This window comes from Rattus norvegicus, chromosome 5 (assembly GCF_021556685.1).
Source record: "Rattus norvegicus strain SHRSP/BbbUtx chromosome 5, alternate assembly SHRSP_T2T, whole genome shotgun sequence".
Classification (NCBI taxonomy): Eukaryota; Metazoa; Chordata; class Mammalia; order Rodentia; family Muridae; genus Rattus; species Rattus norvegicus.
Genome location: NC_141538.1, coordinates 52,924,409 through 52,937,020, shown reverse-complemented (window position 1 = coordinate 52,937,020; position 12,612 = coordinate 52,924,409). Strand labels below are relative to the sequence as shown.

The following is a 12,612-nucleotide window of genomic DNA, read 5'->3' as shown; positions in this document are numbered from 1 at the left end:
AGAGGTCCTGAGTTCAAATCCCAGCAACCACATGGTGGCTCACAACCATCTGTAATGAGATCTGTTGCCCCCTTCTGGTTTGTCTGAGGACAGCTACAGTGTACTTATATATAATAAATAAATCTCTTAAAAAAAAAAAAAAAAAAGGTCTGTCACAACCCTGCCTATAGGCCAACCTAACCTATACTATTCCTCCCTTCTCAGGTGATCCGAGGTAATGTCAAGTTTACAAGATGACTAAGCATCGCAGTGGCAGGCTAGCTGCAATGCAAGGTCCGACTTCACAGGCACCCATTCTCTCTTCGATCTGCACAGTGAGCTAGCCAGCCGTAGGAATGGTTCCCCTGGTAAAACTACTTGTCACTCAAGCCTGACAGTAGAAGTAGAAGGCTAACTCCAAAAATTATCCTCTGATTTCCATACTTGTATTATGGCACTTAGATATCTAAATCCATGCAACTCGTACAGACATACTTAAAATAAATCTTTTAAGAAAAAAAAATTCATCTGTGTGTTAAAGATTCACCTCTTTCATCCTGGACCTTCGGAAACAGAGACAAACAGAGCTCTTAAGTTTGGGGCCAGCCTGGTCTACATATAGAGTTCCAGACTAGCCAGAACTCCACAGTGAGACTCTATTTCCACACAAGTTTGTTTGTTTTTTTGGTTTTTTGTTCTGGATTTGTTGTTTCACATCATGGACCCCAGTCTCACTCATCTCCCAGTCCCCTCAAATCCACCCTCCAGCCTTGAAACTTCCAGCCAAAAGAGAAAATACACAAACAAAATAAATAAGACAAAACACAGAAAACATCTCGTGGTGGAAACTGTCCTATGTCAGTGTGTCCCACAGTATACCCCTCTTGTCCACACATCTTCACTTGCAAATGTTCACTGCAGTGAGTCATTGGTCTGGTTGGAAGTCTCTGGCTTCTGTGACACCGTCACATTCTGGCCAGAATGTTGTTGTCCTATGTCATGGAGATCTTGCAGTTTTAGATCCAAAAGACTGAACCTTTCATGTGCCCCAACAGATCACAGATGAGGTAGGTTTTGGGGTGGCCCAACCCAAAGCCCTGGACCTAGGCCTGGATTGCAACTGAGCTGATCTGCCCACTGGCTATCCCTCATCCACATCACCAGGGGGAGCTCTCAAGCACTGCTCCCACTAGTCCACCCAATGCCATCATCAGCAGAAGGCAAGATTAGGTCTTCCACACTCGTGCCCTCAAGGCCAGCTCACCCGCACCTCCAGATCCAGCTCCACAGTGCTTCCCAGTCAAGACACAGGGTCCACTCTCCTAGGGGCCCACTCTCCTGCTAAGTCCTGTGTGACTGTGGAAGGGACAGTCACTTCCAGCTCCAGGAGTAAAGTGTTGAAGTTTGCTAGGCATAAGGCTTATTTGTATAATAATGTACACGATTTTCTTTATGTTCCTCCTTTAGGAGACGTTCTCCCGGCCAAGGTTAATGACTCCGTGATAATAGCAGCACAAGTCCAAAAGGTGAGGGTGTGTCTAATGCTCTTCAGCAAAATGGTTAAACCCTGTGACCAGCAGGACAGCCCTGAAGACTGTGGGAAAGAACTCTGAAAGCATGAGTTCAAGAATATATAATTTCTCAACTGTGCAAATTATAAGCATGCAATATGAATTGTGTGAGGGGCTTCGCAGACCTGAAAGAACAAAGCTGCACCAATGAGTCAGTACAAGAGAAAAAATACTGAAAAACCAAGGCTCAGGGTTCAAAAGGAGCACAAGGAAGTGAGAGAGTGGTGATCTCAGGACAAGATCCCGCCCGGTAAACTTATTGTTTGTGCTTACAAAGGCAGGCAGATTTCTCAGTTCATTTGCTCGGTTTAAAAAAGAAAAAGTACTTGCTATCTCTTTCTAAGAATTAAGGCACTAAGGTCATAAAAGGCTGATTTGTGAGATAATCAAAGGGGAACCTGGGGTAATGATTGAATTGATGTGTAAATAAAAGACTGGGCTTTGGTCTTTGATCTTTATTTCTGATATACAATTGAGGTTATATTTTGTTAAATTGGTACAGATTTTTGTATATCGATACAAAAACAAGGTTATTTTGATACATTGGCATAGGTTACTGTATATTGATACATATTTAAGGTTATTTTTGATGCACATAATGTATATATGTTCTTAATGTTCATTTGAGATGTCGTACTTATATAATTCTTAGAGAGGAATGTAAAGTTCCAGTCCTTTTTTTTTTTTTTTCTTTTTTCTTTTTTTCGGAGCTGGGGACCGAACCCAGGGCCTTGCACTCGCTAGGCAACTGCTCTACCACTGAGCTAAATCCCCAACCCCTCCAGTCCTTTTAAAAGCTGCTGCTACAATCTGTCATGGAGGATAAAAAATGCAAGTTACAAACTACTAGGAATGGTTAAGAAATACAAATTAATAGTCAGACAGTCAAACTCATGGTCATATTAGATACCAGTTTAGTTAATTACAATAAAATAGTTTCAAAGTTTTTCAGATAGTAAATAGCTAGAGTAAACAATGTTTAACAATTCAGATGTACTATAGATAGTTGGTCTTCAAAAACCTCAGAGATGGGCTGGAGAGATGGCTCAGCAGTTAAGAGCACCCGACTGCTCTTCCAGAGGTCATGAGTTCAATTCCCAGCAACCACATGGTGGCTCACAACCATCTGTAAAGAGATCTGATGCCCTCTTCTGGTGTATCTGAAGACAGCTACAGTGTACTTATATATAATAAATAAAATCTTTAAAAAAAAAAAAAAAAAAAACCTCAGAGATCCACGGAATATGGCATTTAAAATTATCCCATCACTGAAAGATCTTTTGACTGTGAGACAGGTCTGTTCCTGACAGGACCCCCACTCCACTTCAAAGATGATGAGCATCAATCACCTCCACATGGACTGGCTTCCACTGTGGCAAGCCAGACACTGGGCAAGGAAAATGCCCACACTGCAACTACGGGCAAGTTTCTACAGAAAAGACAAGCAGGAAAGTCAACTGCCACGCTCTGCCAACGCACGCTAAGCAAGCCCTTCATAATTCCTGCTCCACAAAGTCTGTCAGACATGCTGAGCAGAAGGCTGAGGATAAATGCCCCAACATCGTAGAGACAATTCTGGGTTGCTGTCTAGCCCGCCAACCGTCTGTCAGTTCTTAGTCTTGGAAGCTTCTGCCTGCACTTCCTGCAAATTCAGGTCATATTGATCCCTTCTCCGGTCTCTGACGGAGGTGAAGACTGGATAGTTAAGAGTCTTTACTATAAGCTTAAGTTGTTTAGAATTTAAGAAGATCTAGATCTATGAAGATGTCTTTTAGCATGGTCATACAAGTTAGGATAGAAAATGATTTAGATACAGAACTGTGAACTCACCAAGATAGGCTAGACAATACTTTGTCTAAGTTGCCAAATTTAAATGGACCAGACATTATAAATGTATATCACACCTTATAGTTTTCATAATCATTTTAATTGTACTCAATTTGTATTCAAATTGAAAGAAAAAGAGCCTTTTATTGGGATAAAAAGGGGAACTATAGAGAGTATATCTTTTTTTTAAAGATATATTTCGTGTATGAGGGTACACTGTCGCTGTCCTCAGACACACCAGAAGAGGGCATCAGATCCCATTACAGATGGTTATGAGCCACCTTGTGGTTGCTGAGTATTGAACTCAGGACCTCTGGAAGAGCAGTCAGTGCTCTTAACCACTAAGCCATTTCTTCAGCCCAAGAGTATATCTTGTATATTGTATGGATGCATTGCCTGTCAATTAAAAAGTCTATGGCCTATGACTTAGGCAAGGAATAAGAGGTGGACCAGTAGGCAAAAAGAATTCTGGGATAGAGCCAGGCACACAAAGCCCCACTTAGGAAGATTTAAGGAGGTGGACACATGGTACTTGAGCACAGGTAACCAGCCACATGACAGAATGTAGGTTAAAATAAATGGGTTATTTTAGTTACCAGCTAGTCAAAGAAGAGCCTAGCTATGTGGTGGTTTGAATACACTTGGCTCAGGGAGTGTAACACCTAATAAGGAGGCAGGGCCTTGTTGGAGGAAGTGTGTCACTATGGAGGTGGGCAATGAGACCTTCCTCCTAGCCACATGGGAGTCAGATAAAGATGTAGAACTCTCAGCTCCGGCACCATGCCTGCCTGGACACTGCCATGCTCCACCTTGATGAAAATGGACTGAACTCCTGAACCTGTAAGCCAGCCCCAATTAAATGTTGTTCTTTATAAATGTTGCCTTGGTCGAGGTCTCTGTTCACTGCAGTAAAACCCTAAGACAGTGTTTGTAAATATATTTTGAGTCTGAATCTTATTTCTGGGACCATAGAGCTGGAGGAAAAACAACAAAGCAAAGCAAACTTCTACATGAGAGGTCAGCTACCTCTCCAGAGCACTGCAGCCAGTAAGGGGCAGGGCCAGTTTTCACACCCCCTGGGAATAGTACACCTACAGGGGACAGCTTTTTTTTTTTTTGGATATTTTATGTATTTACATTTCAAATGTTATCCCCTTTCCTGGTTCCCCTCTCCCCAAACTCCCTCCCCTGCTTCTATGAGGGTGCTCCCCCTCCCACCCACCCACCACCCTGGCATTCCCCTACACTTGGGAATTGATCCTTCACAGGACCAAGGGTTTCTCTTATTGATGCCAGACAATGCCATCCTCTACTACATATGCAGCTGGAGCCATGGGTCCCTCCCTGTGTACTCTTTGGTTGGTGTTTTAGTCCCTGGAAGCTCTTGGGGGAGGTCTGGTTGGTTGATATTGTTGTTCTTCCTATAGGGTTTCAAACCTCTTCAGCTCCTTCAGTTCCTTCTCTAACTCCTCCATTGGGGTCCCAGTGCTCAGTCCAGGGGTTAGCTGCAAGCATCCTCATCTGTATCAGTATGGCCATCCATATCTGGCTCCTGTCAGCAAGCATTTTTTTGGCATCAGCAATAGTGACTGGGTTTGGTGTCTGCAGATGGGATGGGTCCCCAGGTGGGGCATGTAGTCTCTGGATGGCCTTTTCCTTCAGTCCCTGCTCCACTCTTTATCCCTGTATTTCCTCCTGTGAGTATTTTGTTTCCCCTTCTAAAAAGGACTGAAGCAGAGGGCAGCTCTTAACACCTCAAGCTAATCACAATAACCTCCCACAGACATGCCCATCTCCCAGGTGATTCTAGACCTCAAGTTGACAGTTGAAATTAGCCATCATTAGCCATCATAACTCAACCTACTGTCAACTTGATATTCAAAGGCATCACACTTTAAATCACAATCTTCCGCACTTTGTGGAACCCAGAGTCTCATGTTAATTGCATACTGCAAAATATAATGCAGCTTCAAAATAATAGTCTTCAACAATTTCAACAGTTTAAAGAGTCCAAAGTCCATATCTCATTTGAGACTCAAGGCAAGCTCTTAACTGTGAACTCGTACATTCATTCTAGAATCAAGATTAGCATTATTTTTACCACTTAAGTATATACCGAGTGTAGTGGCTATTCCTGGTTGTCAACTTGACTGTATCTGGAATGAACCACAGCCCAGAATTGGAAGGCTCACCTTTGATCCTGATCTTGAGGCTGGGAGGTACAAGTTTCTGACCTGGATCTTGGTCTGGAGATCTTGAGACAAAGTGGCTATGAATCCCAGGAGCTTAAGGCAAGGAGATCTCTGAGTTCAAGATCACCTGGGACAGAGAAAGCCCCAAACCCAGGCATAGTTTAATCTGGGATACACCTTCTTCTGGAGATTTACCTAAGGACATTGGAAGAAGGAAGAGTCTCTTTTTTGCCTGCCTGCCCACCTCGTGGGACTGAGCCACCACTAGATCCTTGGACTTCCATTCACAGCTGCTGCTGACCATTGTTGGAGAGTTGGACTACAGACTGTAAGTCATCAACCAATTCTCTTACTATATAGGGACTACCCATAAGTTCTGTGACTCTAGAGAGCCCTGACTAATACTGAATAGATTGGACGAATTTTCCTATCTAGAGGTATTTATAAATATTGAATTACTCGGCACACTCTTTTGTTGATATTGTTGAAGATGAATACCATGCCGCAATTCTGAGGTCTATGTGGTCACGTTCACAGAAGAGACCGAAACATATTTAAGGTTAGAAGTAAAACCTAAGAGTTTATATCCTGTATTTTGGCTTCTCTGGCACTAGCTAGTTAGTTGATAGTTGGTAGCTGAATAAAAAAATCCTTGCTCTGCAGGCAAAGGGAATCTTTGAAGCAAAGTCTTTTTTTGTTTCATTTGATGCAGTCATCTGTTTGATTGGCGGAAATACCTTTTCATCTCCTGGGAGCTCACTGTGCAAAGCTGTGACCAGTACTGCTATTTTACTCCTGTTTAAAAGGCCCCTCCCTATAATAATACAGGATTCCCTTTGATACAGCTCATATAATTTTAGATTAACTTTTATAAGACACCGAGTGCTTATTTTATAAGGCAATAATGGATAGTTTCTAAAAGGGATAGAGATTTAGAAGAACTAATGCAAGTGTCTTAGACTTTGAAAACCAAACACCTTAATTAACTTCACTAGTTGATGTCAGGTCTACAAGCGCAAACAGAGCAGAGATGGTGACAGACGGTCAGGTTCGAAGCCCGGTGAATATGCACAGTGAGGACAACACATGGGGAGCAGCTGTGGGGAGACAGATCAACTTAAAGTGGGGTGATTCAAGGGTTATATAGTTTGGGGGAGAGCAGGGGACAGTGTGGTGCATGTGTGCCTGCCAGCCAGCCGGCCAACCGGCGTGCGTGCGTGCGTGCGTGCTTACGTGCGTGCGTGTGTGTGTGCGAGTGTGTGTGTGCATGTATAAGAGTATCCTGGATGGTCAAAGGTCATTGACTGAAGGTTTAAGGTACCAAGATGCTTCATTAGCATGGGGAGGCATTTCAGGTCCTAGCTGAATGGGTTCTTATCAGGAGAAAGGAAGTTGAACCTGTAACCTTAACCAAGGCTACGTGACATTCCACAGGTATAGGGTGTGGGGTCTGGGATCCCCCAGGTTGAGAAGAGGAAACCTCACTGACAAAAGGAGTCCGCAATTTTGCATCAAGCTCAGAAAGCTATCCGGATAATAGTGGGCTTCAACCTTAATTAGCAGGGCGACAGACCCTGAGTCCTCACCAAGAGATGGTGCACAGGGAGGAGGGGCTCCCTAGGGATGGCTGCAGCTGCAGCGGGGTTAATAGTAAGTCGAGAGACACCAGAGGGAAGGGCAGGAAGGATAATGTCTGTGATGTTTTGAAAGAAAATGGCCCAAAGGCGTTCTTATTAAGGGGTGTGGCCTTGTTGGGGTAGGTGTGGCCTCATTGGGTAGGTGTGGCCTGTTGGAGTGAGGAAGTGTGTCACTGTGGGAAAACTTTGAAGTCTCAAAAGCTCAAACCAGGCCTAGTGCATCATTTTCTTTTTGCTGCCTCTGGGTCTGGATGTGAAACTCTCATCTCTTTCTCCAGCACTGTCTGCCTGCATGCCATCATGCTTCCCGTCATGCTTCCCGCCATGATAACAATAGGCTAAAGCTCAAAAAACGGAGCCAGCCCCAATTAGATGTTTTCCTTTATAAGACTTTCCATTAACCAGGCGGCACACCTTCAATCCCGAGGCAGAAGCAGGCAGATCTCTGAGTTCAAGGCCAGTCTGGTCTACAGAGCCAGTTCCAGGACAGCCAGAGCTACACAAAAAATGCTATCGCAAAAAACAACCCACCAACCAACAAACAAATAAGAGTTGCCATAATCATGGTGTATTGTGATCACAATGAAACCCTAACTGAGGCAATGTCCATGTATATATATATATATATATATATTAATTAGAGTCTGACTGGCCTAGAATTCAATATCTAGACCAGGGTATCCTCTAACTCACAGAGATCTACCTGCCTCAGCCTCCCAAATTCTAGGGTTAAAGAATTCTAGGGTAAAAACCATTGCCTGGTTTATTACAATTAAACACACACACACACACACACACACACACACACACACACGTACATTAAACTGCCCAAGCTAACTTTAAACTTACCCTGTGGTGTCTCTGTTTTCTATAAATCAACTTAGTCTTGATTCCGTTACATTCCGGAACAGTCTAGGAAAGAGCATCTTTTAAGAGGCTTAAAGTCCTGCTGATTTGGCATCCCTTGCTGGGTGCCTCCCTACTTCTCTCCATGGTATGTCAATCCTCATCTGCGGTCTGTAGGGTTATCCCATCCCTTCCCGCACTAGGCAGACAAGGGGCTGGAAAGACTGCTCCACAACTAAGCACGCTTAATTGCTGGTTTTGCAGAGGACTAGACGTTGGCCCCTAGCATGCATGTCAGGTAGGCTTCTTCACACATGCACGGGAATAAAAATAAAATCTCTTAACAACAGCAAAGCCTACGCGAGAGAACCCAAAGGCAACATTAAATTAGTACAAATGGCACTCGATTTTCTGAGACATTCTCTTAGGGCTTGAGGACAGAATGGACTCGATGGTGCTATTATTGCTTTCTTTTTAAACAGGATCCTATGAAACCCAGTCTGACGTCAAATCATCCTATGTAACCTGAAGATGCCCTTAAACTTCTGCCTGTATCTTCCAAGTGGACCACCATGTGTGGGTTATGCAGAGCCTGGGAACATACCCAAGGCACCACACATTTGAGGCAAGCTCTCTACCAACCATCTCTATCGCCAGCCTTACGTATCGCAAATAGAACCAAACTGTATACACCGAATACTGAGGAGCTGGATATAATCGCGTGGAAAGATAAACCTAATTCTCTGTATTTCCCCGTCCATGAAAACGAAATAATACACCTCATGTGGTTCCACCAGATGGCGCTACAACACAGGGAATCCACTTCACTGAGTTGGGATGGAAATGAGGTCCGGTCAGTCCGTTTTTAAATTCAGTTCCATTCTAGTGTTGAATTTAGCTATACCGCCAGATTCATAGTAGCAGAGGTCATCCTAACCTATCTCGATTAAGTAGCCTGAGTATTCCCATAGTGTGTCTAGCTCATGTCAGTAACCTTATTGCAAAGGTCTAATGATTACGGGAGAGCGTTCGCAAAGCATTGCTGTCAAGCCCTTCACAGATAGTAGTTATCAGCTTCTGTGTGCCATAAACAATTAGCTCAACTGTTTTCAATGATGTGGCACGCTGTTTGCCCTTGGAGAATCACAATTTCCACATAAACTATTGGTTCTGAGACTATGGACACGAGCTGGTGTGCACAGCTATGTGTAATAGATGTGGGACCCTGCAGACTTTGTGAGACTCAGGTTTCCCAGGCTGGAAAGGCTGTGTAAAACTGCACTCTGCCAGGAAACCTAAACCCAACCTCAGCTCTGCCACTTATGTGGTCCAGACGTTTTCTTTCCCTTTGAGAAAAGGAGGATCTGTCACCCAAGCTGACCTGGAACTCCTGATCCTCCTGCCTCAGCTCTCTGAGAAGCAGGATTATAGACATTCTCCATAGGCCTAGATGGGTTTAGTTATGAGACGGGCTCAGATACGCCAGGTTGGCCTTGAGTATGTAGCTGAGGCCAGCCTTGGGCTCCTCCTCCTCCTACCTCCTCCTCTCAGATGTTGGGACTATAGGTGTGTACCAGAACACACACCCTTACAAAACAAAATATTATTGACTCCCAGCCAGGACTACTACTACTTCTTTTTTTTTTTATTTTTAAGATTTATTTATTTTAGTTATATGACCACACTGAAGCTGTCTTCAGACACACCAGATGAGGGCATCAGATCTCATTACAGATGGTCGAGATCCACCATGTGGTTGTTTAGAATTGAACCCAGGACCTCTGGAAGAGCAGCCAATGCTCTTAACTGCTGAGCCATCTCTCCAGCCCCTAGATGCTTTCTTATATAAGAGGTAAGTAAATATCAAAAATGGGAGACTTTCTCTAAACTAAGAATTGGATAAACTCTCTACATCAGTGTTTGTAATTCGATCTCTGCACTGATTAAAATCTCAGGTCTCCGTGCCTGCATAGCAAGCACTTTACCCACTACCGTATCCCTTAGCCCCTGGGTTTTTACTTTTTGAAACAAGGTTTCATGTAACCCAGGCTAAACTTTGTTACATACCAGAGACCAGACTTAAATTTCTTATCTTCCTGTCTCCACTTCTTAAGGGCTGGGATTAGTCTTGAACTACCACACCTAATCTTCATTTTTCTTGCACGTTTTCCTTCCAATATTATAATATAATATAAGAAGGGCTTCATGTACTTAATAAGTCGAAAGAAAAGCTAGAAAACAAGTCAACGGTTGAACTATACTCTTTTGCCCATGGCTACCTCTTAAGCCCCCAGTTTCTCTGTGGAATAGTTGGAGCCACTCCTTGAGTTGTGATTAAAAAAAAAAAAAATCATTTAGGAAACTTCTGCTTCGGAGAGTATTCATACCCCTTAGGGAAGATGCATTTTAAAAATGGACAGTGCTCCTACAAGGTGTTCTTAGAGTGCTGGCATTTTCTTCTGTAAGCTTTTGTAATGGGGGAAATTATAATTCCAAAAACACAAGCTTTAAAGACCTGTTAGCACACCGTGGAGTGAGTAACCCTTGGAGACCAAGCATTCTACTGGCTAGTCAGCCTGGAAACAGCCACTCGACCAATCCACTGCCTGGAAACAGTCTTGGTCCAATCAGCCTCCTAGAAACACTACCCCAACCAATCAGGGGTTTTCAAAGAATTATTTCCCCCTAAAATCTGCCCCTGCTGTCTGACAAACCGAAACCAGAACAATAAAATGTTCCTGAATTTGCTTCTCCACTGACTTCCTCAGCCCCAGATGGGCTGTGGCCAGCTTGACAGACAAGCATTCTGCCCTCGGTGGAATTCTTGTTGCAACAAGTAATTTTTTTTTTTAACCACATCATATCATTTTTGGGCTGAGGTAAGCAATAGATTTAAAATATATTATGATAGTTGTTCCAGTGTGGATTCATGTGAGGAAGTTTTTGTTTGGTGTGCAATCCTGGCTACCCATGAGAATCAGCTGCATAGTGGTTTAAATTCCTGGTACCCAGACCGACTGAGTCTGAGTTTCATCTCATTCCTCGTTAACTTCAGCAGGTGACTGGGTGTAGATTCATTTAGAGAAGCAGCACTTCACTAAGTCTTAGCAGGACTGGCAAGCTCCAGGAGAGGTGGCTTCTGGTGAGTTTGCTTTATTTTGCTGTGTGTGGCTTAGTAGGTTTTTCTGCCTGGAGGCTGTAAATATGAAGGAAGTTACAGAAAGGCACCCAGGACTTGGTAAGGGCAGGACTGGGTCATCTGAACTCTCTGAGGGCATAACATGGTGGTGAGAGCTTACAGTTGTAGTGTTGCAATGATTTTACCTTCCCTCAGTTTTCCCTGTTAGAACACCTTCATTTCATGCCATTTCTTGGGGACCCTGGGTCTGTATTTGACGTTTAATTCTACCATCCACCAAAGGTCGATCAAAATGAGGGAGTGAATTATCTATTTGGTGAGGTATCATAGGATAAAGCAGTCAGCATTGTGGCCGGTACATTCACCATATACAGCAAACCAAGAGTTAATACAAAATGGTTGAGGTGACCCAATTGCAGGGCTTCCTAAGAGGTGATCAGTAAGCCAGTGCCGGGTCTCAGAGAGGAGCCTGCGGCAGTGTGTTCAAATGCTTCCTCAGGCCTGCTCTGCAACCAAAGAGACTGTAATCTAATCACTTCTGTAATGTGGGTGAGCATTTCAGGTACTACTACTAAAGAGGAGCCTGCGGCAGTGTGTTCAAATGCTTCCTCAGGCCTGCTCTGCAACCAAAGAGACTGTAATCTAATCACTTCTGTAATGTGGGTGAGCATTTCAGGTACTACTACTAAAGTCATGGAAGGTGTTTCTGGCCGCATACTGCGTAGACTGGGACAGGGCAGGGTGAGATTCTCTGTGCATTTCTGGCATCATATGAAACAAAATACATCACTACAGGGGCTCTTCTCTAAAGGGGGGGGGGGTGCCTTCCTGAATTATTGAGATTAGAAAAAAAGCTACATATATTCTAACTAACTCCACCCCAGTGTATCATCAGGCCCTTTTGGTAGTGGAACCCCTTGGGGGAGTATCAAGCCAGATCCATTCACAGCCTGGCTCTGGGAGTTATAATCATAGTGCAGCCTGGTCCTTTAAAATCTTCCATTAACCAGGCATGGTAGCATATACCTGTGCTCATGAAGTTGGAGGATCAGTGTGAGTTCCGGGCCAGGCAGGGCTACCTTACAAGATCCAGGCTCAAAAATCAAAACAGCTGCCAAGATGGCTCCTTTGTAAAGGCACTTGTCACTAAGCCTGGGAAATTGAATTTTATCCCTATAGTCACATAACAACAGAAGGAGACAATCCACTCGGCAAGCTGACCTTTGACCCACGTACAAGCTCTGTGCCCTACCCCTTGCGTTCTCTCTCTCTCTCTCTCTCTCTCTCACACACACACACACACACACACACACACACACACACACACACACGTTTAAAAATTAAAACAAGGGCTGGAGAGATAGCTCAGCAGTTAAGAGCACCCGACTGCTCTTCCAGAGGTCATGAGTTCAATTCCCAGC

At 43.9% G+C, this 12,612-nt stretch overlaps 1 long non-coding RNA gene across 1 annotated transcript; it reads left to right on the top strand.

Annotated features, from left to right (window-relative positions):
- Window positions 1-965: 965 nt before the first annotated feature.
- On the top strand, window positions 966-9,904 carry LOC108350948 (uncharacterized). Its single transcript, XR_015620782.1, has 4 exons — window positions 966-1,046; window positions 1,447-1,505; window positions 8,535-8,905; window positions 9,709-9,904. It is a non-coding gene; the product is annotated as an uncharacterized LOC108350948 (long non-coding RNA).
- Window positions 9,905-12,612: the final 2,708 nt, after the last annotated feature.